Source organism: Calliphora vicina, chromosome 2 (assembly GCF_958450345.1).
Source record: "Calliphora vicina chromosome 2, idCalVici1.1, whole genome shotgun sequence".
Lineage (NCBI taxonomy): Eukaryota > Metazoa > Arthropoda > Insecta > Diptera > Calliphoridae > Calliphora > Calliphora vicina.
The window spans coordinates 33752198-33776261 of NC_088781.1; positions in this window are offsets into that span (position 1 = coordinate 33752198).

Sequence of the window (24064 nt, forward strand, 5' to 3'; positions counted from 1 at the left end):
TAAAAAAAACCTCTCCATAGAATTTAAAATTTGGACCATATTTGTACTACTGGAACCACAATACGAACCACAGAAGTTTAAGTAAAAATCAGACAACGTTTAAGTTTACATTCGCATGGTTATTTCAATCATATTTACGATTTTAATAATTAAGAATATGTTTGTTGCAAACCATTAGTATGATGTAATACTGTGACAACAACATATTACTATACCATATAATGATTCATCATGAAGATGAATGCCATAAACATATATATAATTGCTACAATCATGTGAAGGGTAACATGAACATATTATTGTTATCGCAATCATATAAACAATTTAAGTGATCATACTATTAACAATTGTTGAAATGGTTACGGTAAACATGTACAACTATGTTGTTTCTCTGAGTATGGAAAAGGGGCTCAAAATTATATGAATTTTACAAAGTTTTCTCCAAATAAAATTTGTTTGGCTATACTTTTTTGTGATAACTTATCGTATTGCTTTGAATAACTTACTTTTTTCTTTCACTGTTTAAATGAAAGAATATGCACGCCAACAGCTCGGCCATCCACACATGTGTGAGAAAAAATTATGGCATTGTTTTCCTTTTAAATTTATGTTGTCATATGTTTCTTTTCTGGTGCCTCCAGTTTCCCAAAAACGGAGTAACAAAAAATCCAATTCATCATATTAAAACGTTTCGTTTTTTTTTCATGTCCTACACTTTTATTAAATTTTTTCATTTCTATTCTTGTATTCTTATGATTCTTTGTTGTTCCTCAGATATTTCTTACTTTTTTGTTGACTAAGCTTTAACAACTGTCTAAATGAATCTACGGAGGTATTTGCTGTGGTTGTTGTTGCTATTTTTACTGTTGCTATTCTTGCTGTTGTTGTTTGTATTGCATTTGATATTTATTAAAAAATCCATGTAGATACGACTTCGACTATAACAATTTTTAGCGACAGTACACAGTACGTGCTCAATCAACGTTATTGAATGCGTTGATTAGACGTCTATAAATGTATAGCAGTGTGAGTATGTATGTGTTTTCTTAGTTGAGATTGTATTAGGGTATGTATGTATATCTGTTTATGTGTAAGTGAGTTATATTTGTTTCTGTTTATTTATTGTGGTTCCTAACGAGATTTCTTAATATTCAAAGTGGTTTTCTATGTTCTGTGTATGTTTTTTGATTATTAAGTAATAATCAAGCAAATACATACATTTGAGGTATAAAATTAAGTAAATTGAATGAGATACGTGTGAGTGAAGTATGTACAAAGTTGTCATATTCTAATTGAGGCTACTACTAAATAAACGAAATAAAGCTTAAATTGGTGTCTGTGGAAAAAAGATTACTTAATAATTTATTCAAAATTATAATTAGAAAATAATTTATTTCTACAATGAACTTTTTTTTTACATTAACAGTAAAGCAGCAGATGGCTGATAGTGATTTCTGTTTAAAAATGTACAATTTGAGTTCTAGAAAAGTTTTGATTTAAAAAACGCTGTATACAATAATATTTAGATTTGTTTTCCATGATAATATAACACCGTACGACACTCAATATTAGACACAAACCGGGTGATATACGTCTGAAACAATAAATTAAATGGGGAAAAACTACGTTTTCAGTTTTTTATTTCGTGATCCTGTTTCCTTTTAAAAGGACTTCAAATTTTCAGAGGAGTACATTTTTACAAAAAATGTTTTAAAATATTTCTGATCATCCTACTATGTCAAATTTGGTGTCAAATGATCAAGAGGAGTAGTAAAATATTTCGTATTTTTTTTATTTTATCCTGGAAGGATCAAAAGATGTCAAAAATATCCTTTAAAATTTTTATCCTTAAATATCCTTTTAGATTTGTAATATTTTTGGGATGAATTGTGGATATATGAAACGTATTTGTGTTGAATTTTTTTTTGGATACTGACATATTTCAGAGATTTACGTATATTAATGACTTTTTCGAAAATGTTGCTTATATGGGAGCTATGGAATATTGTTGACCGAGCGTTACGAAATTTGGTCGTGAGAATTCGGCTTACATAAAACTTAATTTAGCTGAATTTGGTTTGAATATGTTTATAATTAAGATATTTATGAGAGCTTAACTATTTTCAAATAGGTCAATTGTATGGGGGCTAGGATAAATAATGGGCTGATTCTAACCAAATTCAATAGCCTTTGTTCTTGGGGCAATATAAAGGTTTGTGCCAAATTTTGTAGAATCTTTGATTGCAAGGTTTACATGGATGGACGGACATCGCTTAGTCGACTTAGAAAATGATCCTGAGCAGATTGGTATACTTTAAGGTTGGTGTTTGGACAATATTTTTGTTTGGTTTGAATATGTTTATAATTAAGATATTTATGAGAGCTTAACTATTTTCAAATAGGCCAATTGTATGGGGGCTAGGATAAATAATAAGCTGATTCTAACCAAATTCAATAGCCTTTGTCCTTGGGGCAATATGAAGGTTTGTGCCAAATTTTGTTGAATTATCTTTAAACCTGCGACCTGTAGTTTGATTACAAGGTTTACATGGATGGACGGACAGACGGACGGACATCGCTTAGTCGACTCAGAAAGTGATCCTGAGCAGATTGGTATACTTTAAGTGTTGGGACAATATTTTTGTCTGGTTTGAATATGTTTATAATTAAGATATTTATGAGAGCTTAACTATTTTCAAATAGGCCAATTGTATGGGGGCTAGGATAAATTTACTTATTAAATTTAAAACATAGTTTAGGTTTATTCATTGACAAAATTCAGGCCTGTTGAAGCAGAAGACCTTGGCTAGGACATCGTGTGTAAAAAATGCATGAGTATGGAATGGGGCAATAAGCCCTTGTGTGTGATAAATAAGGCCTTCCAGAATTACTGCTTACTACTTCATTTCGCCGCTGGGATGTAACCTAGCGTGAATTGTCACTTTAGTGTCCAAAAGTAATATAGAGTGTAGTTACTTTAAACGTTTATTTTGCACTGCACTTGAGAAAGTATTTATTTTCTCTATGAACTCCAATGAATTAGATTTGATATTTGAACCTCCATAAAAGACAATCCAAAGAGAATTTAAAATTAACCCTCTAACCTGCAAGAGTGCCTCAAGGCATGCATTATAAAGCACCAATTATCTCAAAAAGTAATTATATATTTTTTTAAATTTAACTTTGACTTATTTACAGATTTGTTAACATTTCCCTTGAAGGTAGAAATGCATTTTGACTTTTAGTTTTTGTCCTGTCAGCTGTTGTGAGTGATGTCATAATTTTATTTAGCACGTGAAATTTTGTTTGTAATTTTTTTTTTTAAATCAAAGTTTAACTAACTTTTACTCGCCCGATCTATACAAAATATTTTTTATTTGTTTTTCAATAAAATTGTATCATGATTATTGTTTTTTACACCTAAACCAGCAACAATGCCCTGAAACATTATTGATCTTTTTGAACCTGGTTCCAAAAAATTAATTTGCAAATTAGTTTCTGATGGCTGTTCTAAGTTTATTGGGTCATAATTACGCTAAAAAAAAATTATTCGACAACTTTTTTTTTTTTTTTTTTTTAAGTTTGCGGGTTGATCAATTTAAAATTGTATATGGCCGGAAAGAATTTGTGTAGCAAGTTTAAACAAATGTGGAACTGGTGAAGTCCGATGCCTTGTCGAAAATGTTTGTTTCCTCCCAATTATAATTTAATGCCGAAAATTACCCTTTTATTCAATTGTAAAATGTCTACTTTGAAAGATGGGACTTTATTTCTAGCAGACATTTTGGTTCTGCAGTTCTAATATAGGAAGTTAAAATCATTTCGTCTTGATTTGCAAATTTCGACATTAAATTTGCATTAATTTACCCTTTATTTGTTTGACAGTCATGTAGTTGTGTTTGTCGTGTGTACCAAGGCAACATACAATGAAAGCTAAATTTTCCAGCGAAACAAATAACAATTATTGTTATTACAACAAATATTCAATCTAAAAGTCATGATTGCTCACTGCCACACAGCCATCCCTTTTGCCACTTTTCCCGGGCTGCATCATTTTGTAACGTTCATTGTTGACATGTATGTATGTAGATATTTAAAAATATTAACATATAAAAATATTTACAATCATTTCGTGTTTGTTTAGTTGCTGTCAAATTGTTGTTGCTTCGTATATACATAAATGTTATTGTATATTCATACCAACCTAAATTACTTACATGTGTATGTTTGTTGTACGTTTGAATGTAGTTTAGTTTTTGACGTTTATTTGTTGTAAAACAACATCAGCGTCAAGAGCAATAACAAAAACAATAACTACAACAACAAAAACAACAGCAGCAACATAGAAAGTAATGATATTGATGTAGTTCATGGTGTTTGTTATTATTGTTACTTACATTTACATAGAATTTTACTCAAGGGTATTGTTTACTTATACTTTTACATAATGCAAAAAAATATATACACATGTATGTATATACAACATAAAAAAACAACAAATTTATATAAATATTCGAAAAATTATGTATGTATTTGTTGTATATTTAACATGCAGAAAGTACGAGTACAAATACATTTATTTACAAATATACAAATACAATTTTAATTTGAGTCTGAACAGTGGTTTTTATAACTGAGGTTAAGTATTTTTTATACAAATAATAGTGATTTCAAATGCAGTTAATTAATTAAATTTTACCTTAATTCACTAAATACTTAATTAAGTATTAAAACTTGAACTTAAATGGTTCAATAATGAATTAATTCTATTAATAATAAATTGTCGAATTATTGAGTTCTATTCCTAAGGGAAGGTGGTAAGAATAGAGAAAATAAATCGTGCCGAATGCATTAATGGAAGTGAATATATTTATGAACATTTAATTCAAAACTAATTCTTTCGAACCTTTGATCTTGATACATTAGGATGACCTTTGTATTGGACTTTTCGATTTTTGGTACTCACATTATATATAATTGTTCTAAATTGTCTAAAAACCAAATGCCTTAAAGCCTTATGTCAAGCTGTAATGTGTAACAAAAAATTAAATGTTGGAAAAAAATTAAATAACAAAAATGTCGTCTGTCCATAGATTAAAAGAACTATGTGAAAATAAAAACAACTTTTTTTGAGTATTTTTTTGTTAGATGTTTTTTCTAATTTGCGCTGTATTTATATTTGCTCTATGGTTCTGATATCGTTAACCCTTTATAACTTGATACCAAACAAAAAATTATAAAATTGAATGCGTATCTGCACGAAATGAAAAATTTGAATTCGATAATATTTAATATAAAAAGTGGTTGACAAAACAATGGAAACTTTTCCAAATATTTCATTAGTGGCCTAAAATCTGAAATAATTCTTTAAAAAATGTTAACTTTTTTTGTAGTATTTTATTTGTATACTTTTATTAACTTAATTTAACAAAAAACAAAGGAAATAAATAATTAAATTCTAAAAATGAGAAAACAAAATTAAAACATTTCTTTATTACGGCATTGACAAAACAATGGAAACTTAGGTATTATTTTAACAAATATGGTCTAAACTTTGCAATAACTCAATATTTTGGTGGGTATCCCTTATTTTTTATAACTGCTACACATCGACGATGCATTGAACCCATTAAAGAGTCAATGGTCTCCTTTGAAATATTTTGCCATTCCCTTATAACCGCCTCCGATAAATCTTCCTTCCTGGTGTAATTTTGGGTCCTTATTTTACGATCTACAATTTCCAATAGATTTTCTATGGGATTGAGATCAAAGATCAAAACACGTACCTCGTTGGATTGTAACCAATCGGTTACAACCGTAGAGGTGTGTTTCGGGTCGTTGTCGTGTTGTAATCTCCAAACTAGGGGCATATTTTCCTCAGCGTATGGATACATAACATCGTTTAATATGGTTCTGTATCCTATACCTGTCATGGTATCTTTTATTATATGAATTGGACCCATACCTTGCCCTGAAAAACATCCCCATACCATAATATTTAAACCGCCAAACTTTACAGTCTTATTTGTGTACTTTGGATCTAATATTTTTCCCTTTGGTCGTCTTACAAATGTTCTCCCATCACTGGCTCTTAAATTGTATTTGGATTCGTCGGAAAAGAGGACAGTATTCCATTTCTGTATCGACCAGTTTAAATGATCCCTGGCAAATTGTAGACAAGCAGAACGGTTTCTTTTAGAAATGAGTATTTTTTCACAGGACGATAGCAACCAAGACCAGCCTCAGTTGCACTGCGACTAACTATTTGGGTACTCATTTCTAATTTTAGGCTATTAACAACCTCTCGAAGAGTTATTTTTGGCAATTTCTTGAACTCTCTCGCTATTAAATTATCTTGTCTAGAAGTAGTCTTACGAGGTCCTCCACCTAAATGTTGAGTTTTTACAGAACCGGTCTCACGAAATTTCTTTATAATTTTTGAAACTGCTGATTTATTTATTGAATATTTGTCACAGATACTTTTTTGTTTTATACCAGCTTTAAAATCGTTAATTATTTTATTTTTTAAGTCTTCACAAATCTTAACTTTAGCCATTTTCGTTAACTTTGAAAAAAGCAATTAAGCGAAAAACTTAGTGAAAAATTACCAGAATTTAAAAATAAAATAACTCTAAACAGGATGCTTTTAACATCGTTCTTTTAAATATTATTTTCGTTTTACACTTCTTTCTTGCAGAAGTTTAAAAGTTTCCATTGTTTTGTCAGTAGCGAAATAGTGAATATTTTTAATTTTGTTCCCTTTTTTCAGAATATAATTAATTACGTTGTTTGTTTTTCAGTTAATTTATATAAATAAAACTATGCAAGTAAAATACTAAAAAAAAATTTTTATTTTAAAAAAAATATTTTAAATTTTGGAAAAGTTTCCATTGTTTTGTCAACCAATGTACATACATGAATCATACAAAATTTATGGTTCTCCAGAATTTCGAAATTCTCTTTAGTTTGTCATTTAAATAGGTTCAAAGTTCACAATAGATGCTTGCAAAATATATAAGGCTATAATGTTAATAACTTTAGAAATGCTAGTTGGATCTTCGATCTCATATGAAATCTATTCAATCTAGATAACCGATTCTAATCATCATAGAGCCTTGAATAGTGTTCTTAAAGAAAGAATATCTAAATCGGTTTTTTACGATTTATCTTTGCCATTGCACGATTAAAAATATTGAGTGGATAACTTAAAAATAACTTTTCATTTGTCACTTTGAATGATACGGCTCAGATGTGATGATTTTGACATGGTAGATAAATATCGCCCAGGCTAGCTGAAAATGTTTAAAGACCAAGAATTGCAGGTTCTATCAATTATGAGCTGCTGAATTTTGACCGGAACATTACAAGGAACCTTTACAGGACGCAGCTGATTCATATGAAGTAAGTTTTGACCGAAAAATGCCCAAAATATAAGGTTAAACATGAAACCGTAATATTACATCATGGAAACGCTAGGCTACATGTTGCAATACCTGTTAAAAAAAGAAGTGGATGGGAAGTTTTGTCTCATCTGTCTATAGTCCAGACTGTGCCCGATGCGGAACTCTGAGCAGTTCTTTTGGCTCGGAATACATATGTTGCCAGAAAGATGGGAAATGTCATAGCTAACAATGCCCAATACTTTGAATAAGTTTATACATATTTTACAAATGTTTCTAAGTTAAAAATTTATAAAAAATCCCGCATGTTTAAGTCATACATCCAATATTAACCCTTGAAAATATGTTTAATCTAATGTATTACTCAAACCTTTTACCTTTTTCGAGAAAATCGAAAAAAGTCCTTTCAAAAAGGAAATTTTTGCCGTAAAATTTCAAAGGGGGTCACCAAAGACGGGTCTTACATTTTTTAAAAATATCTCCAAAAATCCAAATCAAATGTCCTTTTTGAATGGACTATTTTCGATTTTCTAGAAAATGTGGATCCCCTAAAGATAGGAGATAGGGGGTTAAGATCTTCCACAAAAATTATCCCCATAAAATTCCACAATATAACTCTGACAATAAGAATTTTATCAGATATTAACTTACAAAATTTGTTTCAGTTAGTATAATTATTCTACAAAAATGATCTACTCAACATGCCCTTTCAGAATTATAGGGTCGCTGTTCTGTTCCAATCAAAAAGTCTCAATTTGTTGGACAGTGTATTTAATAGGACTTTTTTCACAACATGCAACAGAACAGGCAATAGTTCTTATAAAATGAACGAACTTCTAAACGAATGATTCTTCTGCAAACAAATTCTTTACAAATTAGTGCTACGTCTAAATTTAAATTTAAAATAAACAATTGCTAGCTTTCCTCCCATCCTCAAGAACTACAGTGTAATCATTTGAATAGCAAAAATTCAATTTATTGTTAATTTGGGTCCACATAATATCACATTTAATTTGTTCTGTCAAGATGTAGCATAGCCATAATATAAAAAAAATATATTTAAAAGTTTTACGCGCACACCTCTAATTATCATATTGTACTGCTGACTGACATGCCACGAAAGAATGAAACCAATTAACAAAATGTAAGTTTCTACACACTTCTTAAATATTAGTGCTAAGAGCCTGTAAAAAGTAATTATCTCACGGGGATAGTGAATAATAAAGTTGAAGTTTCTTAGAAATTAAACCAATTTTCTTTAATTCCACTGTGGACCACTGTGTGCAATTTCCTTTCATTTGTGTATATTTTTTGTGTGTGTGTGTAATTTTAACATAAATGTAAATTTAAATTATTAATTTTGTAAATGTAATATGCCTGCTGGTGTATATAAGATCTAAATGTTACCACAGGGTATTCATTATATTATGTATTTATGTACGGATATGTATATAAAGGATATTGCACATACACATTTATACATACATATATATAAACTAACATTTATACATTAATTTACATTCGAATGGTTGGTTGTTTGGTTGTTTTTGGTACATTCTCATCATCCAGCATCAGCATCAGCATCATTTGTATGTCAGTGTTTATGTATGTATATATATTTAAGTACAGTTGTTGCTGATAATACTGATGCTGATGTTGTTGTTTGCAACCGTGTCATACATATTCATAAAATAAGATGAAAAAAACCCATCGTTGAATGACATTTAAATGTTAATCTTATATGAGTTGAGGCCATTTAAATAACATTACCTTTATACATTTGTACAATACGACTGCGAATATTTATTTACAAATTGTTGGTAGCTGGTATGGCTTAATGTTTTAAACGACATCCAGCCATTTAAGGTGTTGTGATACAAAATGGCATAAATTATAGAAAAGACACGAAAGAAAACAAAAAAACATGGATGATTTTAAATAAATTTTAAATTCACAGGTTTTGTTTAAAAAATATAAATAAAGGTAGGGGTGAGTGTAAAAGAAAATTTGAATTCAATAAAATATGAAATCAAGATTTTATGATATTACAAAATTTGTGAAATTTTTTCAAAATCCCACCTCTCTGAAAGAAACCAAACGCTATATACAGGCCTGCTATACCTTTTGCCGTGCATAAATGTGCATATAGAGATATTCACATTCCCTTGGTTACCGTATCGATATTGATAGATGCATAGTCAAATATCATCACTTGTAGAATATCCAGAATGCTCTGCCCCACTCTGACAGAGGATAGGCCCAGGACTCATTTGTCTCTTAGTATAATCGCTGGGAACTGTATTATTGGACTCATGTCGGAACGTATGGATTACCACTGATTCCTCCTCCTCTTCATCCAAACAACTTCTACAATAGATATAACCCCTTCTATGTGACTGCCCAGCCTTACAAGATCATAGAGCTCGTTTCCATGATCTGGATTATATCAGAGATGTGTCACTATGATCAGATTTATTAGACCCTACACGAGGTGTCTCTGTTGTTATAGCTGAACATGGCGGATCTAGAGCGGACGCTCGATAAAAACCCGTAATTCCGGATGTTATCCGCACCGTGTCCATGGAATGAATGGCACTACGTTAGTGTGTCTTCAAACGGTGGCCTCCGGACAAGGGCATTGTCCGGTTGTATTTTATGCCCATCTGCGACAAGGGGCTCTGTTGCATGATGTTCTTTGTTCTCCCCATTAATAATATATATCTTTAATTACAGATGGACAAGCAATTAAACATGAATAAAAAAGAAACCAAATCAGAACAGGTCGCTATGGACCTTACTGAATCTGTTGAAGGCTCTACCGTGCCTAACTCGAAGATCGAAGAATTGGATGATACCTTAGTGTTGGGGGACTTATGTCCCGAATCTACTGTGGTAACCATCCCAACGGATGAAGAAGATGCGTTATTGGAGTTAACGCCTAACACGCAACCCTCTACATCATCCAAGACAGTTGCCACGGTGCAACAGACAAAAGGCGTCAACGATAGACCAAAACTATGTGGGGCTGCACGCAAACGTCTAAAGCTTTATGTGGAGCAAGGCATGAACATCGAGGAGGCTAGAATATTGTGCCTAAAGCCGATGAAAGAGGTTCGTAGCGAGCTGCGTGACCTTAAAATCCCCAGGAAAAGAGGCAGGTCAGACGGGTCCACTCCTGAGAAACCTAACCCCCCTAAAAGAGTAGCTAGTGCTACTGCAGATGGTATACCTGCTACCAATAGCATAGACACGCCCAATTCTACTCTACCTTCGTACAAGGATGTAGCTCAAATTGTACGGTTTGGGGTGATTCCATCAGATTTTCCGATAACAATTTGGTCTGATGACAAGCTAAAGCTCATACAAAAATACGAACTGGGAACTATTTCGCTTTCACTTAGGTAACACTGAGAATTCTAATAGGAACTCAATGTTTAGTAAGACGGATATTGATTTTGAGGCTAGTGAATTAAGTTCGAACATTCGTATTGCTTTCGAATCTAGTTCTCAGTTAAAGTCAAGGAGGCCGAAAAGGGATGTACCCTGGTGGCACAATGGTCTTGATAAACTAAAGGCTAAGGCAAGACGTCTATTCAACAGAGCCAAACGCACAGGTGACTGGATCACCTACAAAACGGCTCTCAGTGAATACAATACGGAAATCAGGAGATCAAAAAGATCAACGTGGCGTAGCTACTGCGAGAAAATTGATAATCTCCCGGAAACCATTCGGCTACAAAAGACCTTATCTCGGGATCATACCAATGGTCTTTGTATGCTGAAACGTCCAGATGGTACGTACACTGAGTCTCCGGAGGAGACCTGTAAACTTCTCCTGGATACTCACTTTCCAGGATCATTGCCTTTCAGTGCAACTGCGACTTACACATGGGTTCCCTCAATAACCAATAGCAATCGCAGGTTGGCAGGCAGGATCTTTAGTATAGAGCGGGTAAAATGGGCGTTATCTAAATTTAGTCCATATAAATCCCCAGGAACAGATGGAATCTTTCCATGCTTTCTACAACAAGGAGGTGACATTATTGTTCCTCAACTATCGAGAATCTTCAAATCAAGTCTAATGGCTTGTCATGTGCCAACGACTTGGCGCGAGGTTAAAGTGGTATTTATACCTAAAGCTGGGGGAAAATCTGAACAACTGCCAAAGTCGTATAGACCAATTAGTCTCAGCTCGTTTTTCCTAAAAACGATGGAGAAACTACTCGATAGTTATATAAGAGATACCTATCTCTTGATGAAGCCAATACACCGTTTCCAGTTTGCCTATCAACCTGGTAAATCTACGGTGACTGCCATTCATCAAGTAACGACGCTAATCGAGAAGGCCATAGATGCCAATTACATATCGCTCTGTGCGTTTATTGACATTCAGAGAGCCTTCGACAATACGTCATATGGTGCTATTGATTTAGCACTGTATAGAAAAGGGGTTCCGCAAATTATAAGGAAATGGATTTTGGAGATGCTGTCATCAAGGGTTATTAAGTTGGACTTAGGAGGGTCATCGAAAACCATACGGGCAACCAGGGGATGTCCACAAGGTGGTGTACTATCGCCTCTATTATGGACTCTGGTTATAGATGAACTACTGGAGGAACTTAACAACTTAGGTTTCCGTACATATGGCTACGCCGACGACTTAGTAATTTCAGTTACTGGGTGGGATGACGTAACGATATCGGATAGGATGCAGACTGCTCAAAATATTACCACCAAGTGGTGCTTGGATAGGGGGTTAACCATCAACCCATCTAAGACAATTCTTGTACCATTTACAAGACGAAGAGTTATCAGACTCATAGAGCCTACACTGAATGGCTCATCTATAGGGTTTTCTAAGGAGGTGAAATATCTTGGGGTCACACTTGATAGTTCTCTCAATTGGAATTCTCACTTATCCAACACTATCAAAAGAGCTACTAGGGCAATATATGCCTGCCAGCGACTTTTTGGTAAAACGTGGGGGTTAAGACCGAAGATGATATATTGGTCTTTTATTACAGTTATTAGACCAATAATAACATATGCTGCTTTGGCATGGTGGAAAAAAGTGGAACAGGTAACAGCAAGATCGCTACTTGATAAGGTCTATCGGCTTATCTGTATTTCTATTACTGGGTCCATGAGGACCTGTCCCACTCATGCTCTGGGTGCAATCCTACACATCCCACCCTTACATTTATCAGTAATGGAGGAGGCCTATAGGAGTGCATCCAGATTACCGGAGATATCGCGCTTAATGCCGGGTGACATGAGGGCACATGAGCATACTGGGTATCTTTGGGAATGATCCCAGTATTGCAGTATCGGACTATATGCCAATGACTCTGGTGTTAAATGGGAATTTTAGGGTCCTTATACCTGAAAGGGATGAGTGGTTAAACCAAACATGGTGGCAGAATAATGCCGATCAAGTGTGGTTTACCGATGGTTCCAAACAGGCAAATGGTGACACTGGGGCTGGTATATATGGGCCCAATTTTCAAAGAGGTATCCCAATGGGTACATTCCCATCTATATTTCAGGCGGAAATTTACGCCATCCTTATATGCTCTAACGAATGCTTGAGACGGAGAGTTAGGAATAATAAGATATTTGTTATGTCCGATAGCCAAGCTGCTCTCAGAGCCTTATCTTCATATGAGGTAAGATCGGGTGTTGTTATGGACTGCTGGACATCATTGAATGAACTCGGCACACACAATGAACTTACCTTGTGCTGGGTACCGGGTCATTAAGGCCATGCTGGTAATGAACGTGCTGATTGTTTGGCCAATAGAGGTGCCCGGCGCCCATTTATAGGCCCTGAACCGTTCTTTGGCATCCCACGTGGATACACTATGGAACGAATTCGTTCTTGGGTCGAATCGGAATTTTCCCGATTTTGGAACAACCTACCAGGACTTAGAAAGTCTAAAAGGTTTATTACTTTATCCAAACGTAGATCTAAATTGTTGCTATCGCTCGGAAAGGGTGAATTGAGACTACTTACTGGATTATTCACAGGACACTGTGGCTTTAGGTATCACCAATTTACCTTAGGTAATGCTGCGAATGAACAGTGTAGGTTTTGTGAACTTCAAGCTGAAACTTCTGAACATATTGTATGCGACTGCCCAATGCTGGCAATACGCAGAACAAGATGGTTCGGAAGGGCCTTTATGGCCCCAGTGGATGTAATTGATCTCTCATCTAATAGGATAATTGGCTTTATACACAGCCTAAATCTGACATGATGAAACTCTAAGGCTGCACAAAAGATCCTACGGGTCGTAGTGCTTGAGGCCTCGTTAATAATAATAATAAATACCAGCTGGTTCCCACGGGGACCACAGGAATCACATAGTCAACGAAATTAGCGAGGGAAACTATTATCCCTTTATGTATGAATTCTCTATCCTCTGATAGACTATTTTCACACCGAACCATTACTTGTGAAGTATCCGAAATTTGCTTAAATAATTATTGGCCTCAAAAGCTGAGTAGTTCTTTTGGCGCGGAATCCATATGTTGCTAGCAAGACGGGAAAAGGTTATAACAATGGCCAATATTTTGAATAATTTGTACAAGTGTATCGAAATAAAAGCTAAACATTTAAAAAAAATCCCGCATTTTAAAGTTAGATACCCAATATATTGCTACGTTTTTATATTTTAAAAACGGTGGATTATTTCCTTTAAATAAGCCGGATAATTTGAATTACAGTTTAGTAGTTAAAAAATTTTAACAACTCTTTATTTACTCAAATTTATACAACCAAAGTTTAAGTAGTCACTATGTTTTTTTCTACAAATACGCGTTTACAATTCACAATAATACACGCCATCTTCCTTCCAGTAGTTTCATGAATGGTCATAACGGAATAGTCTCTGCATAAATCGGTAGATTTTGATCATATTATATTGTTTAAAAGAGGTTTTGGGATTAGCAAAAGAACAACAAGCATTCTTTAAATGTAATTTAATGGCCTTATTAGATAAGTTAACGATAAAAATTATCATTGGAGCCTTTGTTTCTATATGCCTCATATAATAAGAAATATGAGAATCTTTAATAATACAGGTATTTTGTATTTATTACAGAAAATAAATACGTGGAGATTGCAGCCTTTGTTTATAAATTTATTTTAAGTTGAAAATAAAGTCCACAATTTAAAGATTTAAATATTTGCCTCTCATATTTATGTTAACAATATTTAAACTTTAGCATAAAGTTTTATTTTATTTAATTTTTGTTATACATCCAAAATATCCTTTGGGAATGTGTCAAAAATTGTTATTGTAAATGTCATGTTCTAAAATGGCTGTTAAGATGGCTGATGGTTGTAAGTTCAGTGAAATTTGATGTTGATGATAATGATGATGATGATGCGCACAGAATTAGTGCATTAATAAAAGTAGAAAAAATACACTTATAACGAGCACACAAGAGAAATACCTACGTTAAACTGAGGCATATATTGTAGAAAATGGTTATGGTACATAATGTAAAACTATTTGAGGAATAACCACCCACTTAGTAGGAAACATCTATGTGCAAATGTAATGCAGTAAATAAGATTTCGTACAAATTTCTAGAATAGAGCAGATTCCATAAATTTATAATTCAATAGTTAAAAATTTATTAAATTTCCAATATCTTTACACGATCTCCTGATATGTTGTTAAAATTCAATTATGCCGGCAAGATGATGGCTAATTATTTTAGAATAAATTATAAAATTAGTGCAGATAGTGAACTGTTTAAACATATATTTACTAAATATTTTAGTTCTTTGTATGAAATATTATGTGGTTTACTGTAACTACCCATTACACACCTTTAGACATTTATTTATACTTGTTTTAACACTAGGAATTAATGTTAAAATATTCTTAGGTTAGTTTAAGACAAACACATACATTTATCAAAATACTATAATTCAAGCATACAGACACATGAGTAGACATATATAAATATACAAACACACAAATATAGGCAGACATAAGAAACCATATCTAGATGTATATGAGGAAAATTAAAAATGTTGGAGATTCTTTGAAACTGAATTCAAATTGCTTTTATTCCTTTTGTGTTTCAAAATGAAAAAAAAAAACATTTAGAATATCGGTAGATCATAGAAATAAAATTTGTGAATCCGAAATCTGAGGTTACTAATCTTTCATCTTTTAAATGGTCATTTAAAATTTGGAAATTTGACAAGCAAGAGTATTATATTCGACTGAGCCGAATCCTGTATATGATATTAATTATCATAAGACAATTATGAATGTTCAAGTCATTTTCTGAGGGTTACCTTGGGTAGGGACTAGGGAAAAATGTTGCCATATTTTCGCCATACTTTAATTTCTGCCGTATAATAAATATATGTCTGCTCAAACAGTATTTCGGGGGACATTTCTATGGGGGCTAGGTGAAAGCATGTACCAATTTTCAATACAAAACAAATCATATCAACAGAGACTATTTGTTGAAAATTTCAGCCAGCTAACCCTGGTCCATATCTTGTTTTCAGCAGCCAGATAGGAGGATGAACATAGCTAGATCGTCTTAGAATTTCTCAAAGACTTTTATGGGTCTGCGATGAATATTCCGCTGTGTTACAAACGAAACGACAAAATCAATATACCCCCATCTTTTTTGATGAATAGCATAAAAATATGATTTGAAATTCACAAGAGATTTTCCATTAATATGATATCTGTTATAAAATTTGCTAACTTACAGATTAAATCCAACACACATAAGAGCGAATAGGTTTGGATACTTGTATAACATATAGTAAAATTATGTTACTACTTCTTGGCGGAAAATTATATGGTGGTATTCAAGTAAAACCAAAGATGATAAATTTCTAAAATTTGTGCAGTTTTAAAAAATATTGACATTAGCAACAGTTTAACGTTTATCATATTGAAGGCCGATCATCAGGAAAATAACACGATCTTTTAAAGAATTGCCGTAAATGTTTAGAAAATGTAAGTTTTATTTATTTAAAGTGTTCGCCATTGCTAGCTATAATATTTTGACATATTTGTTGCAACATATGGATTCCGAGCCAAAAGAACTGCTCATAACTGTTTCAAAGTGAAGCGTATTCCAGAGAGAGTGAAGCAAATAGTATTTGGACGGGATAATGTCGTCCAACCAATTCATTCTAACTAGATTTTAACAGCTATTACATAATGTGGCCGAGCGTTGTCATAATAGAATATTTCGGTTTCATGTCTGGCAGCATATTCTGGGCATTTTTTCATCGCAACTAATGATTCAGTGCAAAAATTGTTTTCTGTTATAACGTTCAAACATAATTTCGGACATGCAAAATTGTCTTTCAAGTTCTCTCGGCTTCAATTCGTATGGTACCCAATTGGATGAATGCTGTTGCTCGCAAACGCTTTCCATTTACTGCAAGAGTAGCTTGCAATAATTTTGTAAGTTCTTGTTGAGTTTCATGAAGATGAAGATTGCTTCATGGAGTAATGCCTCCAATTCTTGGTCTTCATGCTTTTTTGGCTGGCCTGGGCGATTTTTGTGTGTCATGTCAAAATCAGCACATTCACCATAATCATTTATGATCAAACGGTGCAAAACTTTACCCATATGATGCTTTGTTGTCGCAAAGATCGACCTTTTTTAAGCAAAAAATTAAAAAAAAAATTTTTTATACAAATGACAGCTATGCACCCTTGACAATGATATAATTTATAAAAAACAGAAACCGCATTATAAAGATACGCCGTCTATTGTAGATCCTGCATTTTGAGGTCATATACCCAATACTACGAAAAAAATTGTATGAATACTATAAAAATTAGTGTCAATAGAAAGGATTCAAGCTTGATATCAAAATCCCATGGACATTAAACTATTTTAAAGTCTGAAAATTTAATATCCAAAATACACTTTTATAATCTAAAAAAATATATTTTAATATTTCTCACTATATTTCGAATTTTGAAGTATTGAATACTGCTTCCTGCAGGAAAATAACACTTAACCCAAATATAACTTTTAAAATCTACGAAAAAGTAAGTTTTGAGTATGAATAGTAGGGTGGGTCGACTTTTTTCACGAAAAATCGTATAGCAGAAACACATTCTACGGAAAATTCTAAGAAATTTTCCCCAAGAAACCATAGGTCTAAAATCAAATCCTATCTTGCCCATTTCGTCTTTTTTCCAATGATATTTCAACATATATATTTTTTTAATGATTTAGTATTGGATAAAAGACGAAATGCGCAAGATAGTATTTGATTTTAGACCTATGGTTTCTTGAGGAAACTTTCTTAGAATTTTCCGTAGATTGCATTTCTGCTATACGAATTTTTACTTTTTGGTCGTCCACAATAATCGACCCGACCTAATGAATAACAGTAAGTTTGTAAGATAGTATGTTTTAAACGAACATTGGTATTTACATTTTTTTTGGAAATCATTCCAAATTACGTCTTACACTGTCTCCAATTTTAACAAATTTTTAAGCTTTTAACATTAGCTATTGACGAATTCATGAAAAAAATAATAACGGTCCTCATGTAAACGCTTAAAAGCCTCGCAAACTGTGCAATCTGTGCATTTTTACACTCTCGCAAATGAACTGTCAAAAAATGTATGGAAATTCGTTTGCACAACTCCGATAAGTTTGCGCGACAATTTAGACTCGCAAACTTGAATTTATTGTGCATTTGATGAATCAGCTGCTTTTGTTTACTTTTATTTATAAGAAATAAAAATCAAATAAAATATAAAAATTTTGTGCATGTGAAAATTGTGTAACTTTGGAACAGAATGATTGTATTAAATGACATTGTGTAAGAAAACATTAACCAACAGCTAGAACATAATCAAAATCCTCCAAACTATGTATACCACCGTTTGTTCCAAAGATTTAACTTTCATTCAAAATTTTTAAAATTAAAATTTATGCAATTTAAAAAAAAATTATTAAAGCTTTTGTTGAATTTATTTTTATTTGACAAATATGTATAAATTTTCTGTATAAAATTGCACAAAATTGAAAAGGTGGGTTCATGAAACACGTCGCGCAAATCTGCCCATTTGCACAAATGGGAAACTTAAGCGTTTAAATGAGTACCCTTAATATTTTTTTCAAGAATTACAAAGTGAATCAAAAGTTAACGAAAAATGCACAGGGTTCTCATATAGCATTTTCGTTTTCTGTTGGTGTCCATAGACTACGAAAATACTAAAAGTTTTTCTCGATCAATTTGTTTTAGTGAAATTATGATAGTATTATTGAAAATGGAATAAATATTTTAACACACGCTCATAGTTCCGATAGATTTCTATATAAGTTCTATAGGGCTTTATGTTTCAGAATTTGTTTAAATTTTCAAATTCAAACCAACATAACTATTGCGCGCAATGAGAAAAATTATTAACTCAAACAGTTTTAGTATACTTAAGTATATACGTATAGAACTGCGAAACGATATTCGTGTTATAAGATAAAAATTAAAAAAAAAAATATTTTTAGTCCAGTTCTCCAAAATTTTTGATTTTCTTCATATATCGCATAAGTATGTATGAACTCGTACTAAACATATAAATATACTTACATTTATATCAAAACTTACAAACAATAATAATTTCCGCTCACGTAAACACAACTTTAGACAATTTGACATGTTGCTAATGTGGCATCTTTTCAATAATACAACATACACTCACACTCAAACTCACCTCACACACATGTATTTGATATTTAGTGTTTTTCTATATGTGAGAGAGAGTCATGTGTATGTGTATAAATGAAAACTAATCTCATGTGTAGGCAGTTAAAACTTTTATGATGTCGGAGGGTGAATATTGATGGTTTTATTAAATTTTTTTCCTTCGTTTAGTTTGGCTTTTTTTGCGGTTATAAGTATTAAAATCTTGTAATTTTAGATTTATAAACTTTTAGCATTATATTTTTGACATGAGATGGCTGTGGTTTTTAAAGTAATTTATTATCGATAGCATCCGGTATTTTATAGAGAATTGAATAGAAAGTAATATTCTAGTCTTTGTCTACCTTCCATTTACTTATGTGTGTAAATTTTATTATATTTTTGGAAATGTGATAAGAATATTTTTCAGTTATGTTTCCTCAATTAAGTTTAAGATAAATTGTGGGCTTTTGTGTTGTTTTTTTAAGCAGACATTATTTAAAAGGCGTAATACGTTTTATGTCAAAATATACTTATGTGTGTATATATTAGGCTTGTCAATTATACGAGTTTCTTTTTATCGAATAAATGTTTGTAATTTTTTTTATTTTCTTTTAATTTCTTCGATCAATCGAACGAATAACTACTGAAATATATTATTGGAATAATTTAATAAAATTGTAGCTTGTGGTTACAAATATATTGTTGACAGAACAATTTTTTATTAGAAATTGCAAAATGTTATTCAATCGAATAAAAAATAAATTTTGATTCGAATGACATGTGATGAAACACATCACCATATCACACATTGGTGATGAAACAACAGTACACATTTCACACATTGATCATTGAACTCAATAATAATGCATGGGTATTAGAGTTTTTCATTTCCCGCACTTTTTCATTTTCCGGGAAATCGGGATTAATTTTGAAATTTCCCGGGATCGCGGCAATTCCCGCCTAGAACAAACTATTCAATTTTGAGAATGTAGACTTATTTAAAAATCTATAAAATGCCTTTGGTTTTAATATGACATTGGATACAAATAAAAAATCCAATAAAAATTTAATATAAAGCGATAAACTGACATGATTTCTGACATGATTTCTAATTTTGGTTATATTTAATTTTGCCACCATTTGCCATTTGTATCGAAATGGCTGAAATTTCAATTAGATATTGTTGTACCTTCGTTAGGTAAATATTTTATTTTTTTTTAATTTTGTTTGCTTATTAAATAAAAAAAATAAGTAAGGATTTTAATTAAAACTTGATGATAACCCAATAATATTCAACAAAATCCAATTCCACGGAAAGTGGTTTTATTCCAAAAATTTTAGTTTTACTCTTTGTGAAAAACAAAATACTAAAATAATTACACTTTCGATCGGATAGAATTCTGAGACAACAGTGAACATTCATGAGTTTTTGGTATAATTTAAATAATGAACTGTTAAATAATGTATGAATCTTCAGCATTTGTTTTGAAGCTTTAAGCTTCTTTTATAGAAAATCAAGTTCAAGTAAGGATAATAATTCTCGGGAATTCTCGCACAAAAATATCAACAAAAACTCGCGATTTGATTTCAAATCGTTTTTGGATTTGGATTTGGATTTTTTGGATGGTTTTTGGCATACATTTTTGTAATTAGAACTATAAACTGAAATCGACTGACGGCTCCACAGCTAGATGAATATCAAAAAATTAGCATATTTAGAATATTAATTCTGTCATCAACACTATTTATCTCATTAGTATACACTGGTTTTTCTTTTCAAAATAATTGCAACTGATTGTTATAACTGCATTTATTTTTTTCTGTTTGACCCTGTGAGCATATGAGTAATATATTAGACTTATAATAATGATACTGCATTAACAGAGTTAGGTATAAATATTAGTTGACTATGCCGATAATGTTCGTGTTCTATTACACCGATTCTCAGATAGAGAAGCAAAGATCCAAGTTCTCAATGAACTACAATTGAAAGGAATGTATTACCGAACATTTATGTGACTGTGAGCAAGCTTGCTCCCAATATTACTAGACAATCCACTGAAGCTGGTCTTAACCTGTGTGGAAATCATCCAAATTATTTTTTTTTTTATACATTTTTCAAAATATTTGGCAAGCAATGTTCATGAATATTTCGACATTTCCTGCTGTATCAAATTAGCACAAAAAGTGCATTAATTTATTCAAAAATATTTTTTCATGTCGAGATACTTAAAATGTGCCGTTGCTTACCTTATTGTGTGGTTTTCCACACATTGTAATTTCTATGTAAATTGCAATAGGGTGGGTCGATTTAGCAATCGATATTGTGCCATCGATTTTCGAGGAGCTCAAATTTCAGAAAAATTTACTTTTTCTCAAGTTTTATTTTTAAAGTTTTTTTTAGCAGGTAATCAAAAAAATCGGCTGATTTAATTTTTTTTTAAATATTACTTTAAATATTTACCTAATTCTCACGGGCATACATTGTTTTTACTGACAACGTATTTTGTGAGACCAAACTATAAATACGATATTGAAGCCATTACTTGTGACTAGTTTTAGTGATATTAAACTAATGACATATCTGCGGATGTGGTAAGTAGCCTCCAAAGTAAGTATCGTGTTAAAATAATAAGTTAAAATGATATTGTGTAGGTAGTAAAGAAGTGGCCACTTAAAATCCGTACGCACTGTATTGATCATAACAACGCCCCCTGTTATAAAAATGGAAAAATATTTATATAAGTTTTTTAACAACAAATCTACCGTTATTCTACAATGAATTATAAGTCATTGTGTTTAGTTTTAAAAAGTGTAGACACAATGGAAAAAGAACCTAGAAAAAAATTTTCCACAAATATCTAGAAAATCCGACTTTGTCGGGTTATAAGATAGCCAAAATCTGATTTTCGGCAAATATCAGATCAAAAATTTTACATCTCTGCAGCTCGATGTTGTATGGCCTTTATATATGAATATTAGGGTATTCAATCGATTAACCGTTAATCGGTTAACCGATTAATTTTGGACGGTTAACTGTTCGAATAATTTAAAATTGCCGATTTTCAAATAACAAATAAACCGATTAAGTTGTGTCGATTAACCGATTAACCGAAATTCCCTTTTTTGCATTTTAAAAATTTGTTTTGTATTTATTTTTGTCTTTCAATTCAAATTTCAAATTAAAATTAGATATTTTTTGAACATCCAATAAACATGATTAGTTAGTATGTATAAGAACTGACATATTTAATTTACATGTCTTAGAAACATTGTTTGTATTTAAATTTTTTGAAATGAGTCTTTTATCATAACTAAACGAAACTATTAAGTTAATCAAAATCTAAAACAATCCAAAAAGGAATATACAATCAGCGAGAGAGTTTTTTTCCAAGTAAAGTTGTATTAAATATAAAGTAAAAAATCGTTTAAATTATATTCTTTTTATAAAAGTGAAACCCTAAAAAACTCACACATCAATCATTTGCGGCAACTACGTCGTAATTCAAAAAAAGTCGTTTCGAGAAAAACGTCTTTGAATGTTTTATGACATTTTACTATTTCCTAAATAAGTTTTCAACAAATCATGCGATTTCAGAAATATAAATAGTAGATGTTAATATCTTTCTAATCAGTATTTAACCCAAATTTTTACTTATCAAATATACACTCTCACACAAAAAATAATTGACTATTTTGAAAACTGATAAAACTATATGACTGATAAAGATTATAGAACAGCGCATATTTTGTATTACTCAGTTCAAAAAACACGGATTTTGAGTTATAACGTTGTTGCAGCAAATAGGCGATATGTTTACAAAAATTATCTCAAATACCTTATTTGCCGTTTTTTATGTTTTTGTACACAAAATTCGTTGTTGTATTTTCAATTAAAAATGAAATTAGAAATTATTCGGTTAATCGAATAATTTTAAATTAAAAATATTAATTTGGCAGGCAATCCGCAGCTGCGGTTTGAAGAGTCAAGCTTTTCAGACATGTTTTTAAAGAATTTTCAGAATTATATATAAATGGAGAGTTTGGAAAAGCAATTGCTGTCATTTATATGACATCACACATTTGATACAAAGTGTTAGCCAAGTTGTCATTACTCAAATACATCTATGAAGTGGGATAATGTGAATAATATTGATGTTAGACCAAAACACATCAATTAAAGAAATTGCCCAAATCTTCGTCCAATCGAGATATATTGGGCAACTGTTAAACGTAAATGGAAAAAGAGTACAAATGCAGTAAATACCCAGATTTTTATGAGAAAAAGTGGAATAAATATGGTGGAATAACGGAATAAGTGGGAGGAAAAGTTGTGCAGCTATTAATGGGAGGCATAAGAAGACAAGCCAGAAAATTTATTCGCAATAAACACACGCAAACCTACAGTTATATTTTTTTAAAGCCGAATAAATTACCTTTTATTTCATGTATAATATGTTAACATACGTTGTTTCATTTAAAAGTTATGGTCGCTTTAATCCGTACGGATTTTAAGTGGCCACTTATTTAGTTTAATCGATTCTTCCACATTTTTGGTATTTGTAATAATAACCGGTTAACCAATATTTTGGCAAAATATTAAAACTCCTAGAAATAAGAAAAAAAAGTTTTATTTATTAAAGTAATTGCGATTAAAACAATTTTGATTACTTCTTTTAACCTTCACAAGGTCTTCGGTTCTAATTAGAACCATTTCGAAATTAATATTTAATTTTGGACTTAAGGTCATTGAATTTTTGTTACGCACAATTAAGTTAAATGTTTTCAGAGCTTTGGTAGCACTATAATATAACTTTGGTAGCTCTAATATATATCTGCCTCTTTTCCTCATACATGCTGATCATTATACCAAAGCGATTTTCTTCTTATCCTTCATAACACTGAGTAAGTTTTCTGGCTTTCCGGATCACTTGTGAAATTTGTCTAAATATAAAAAGTCTTC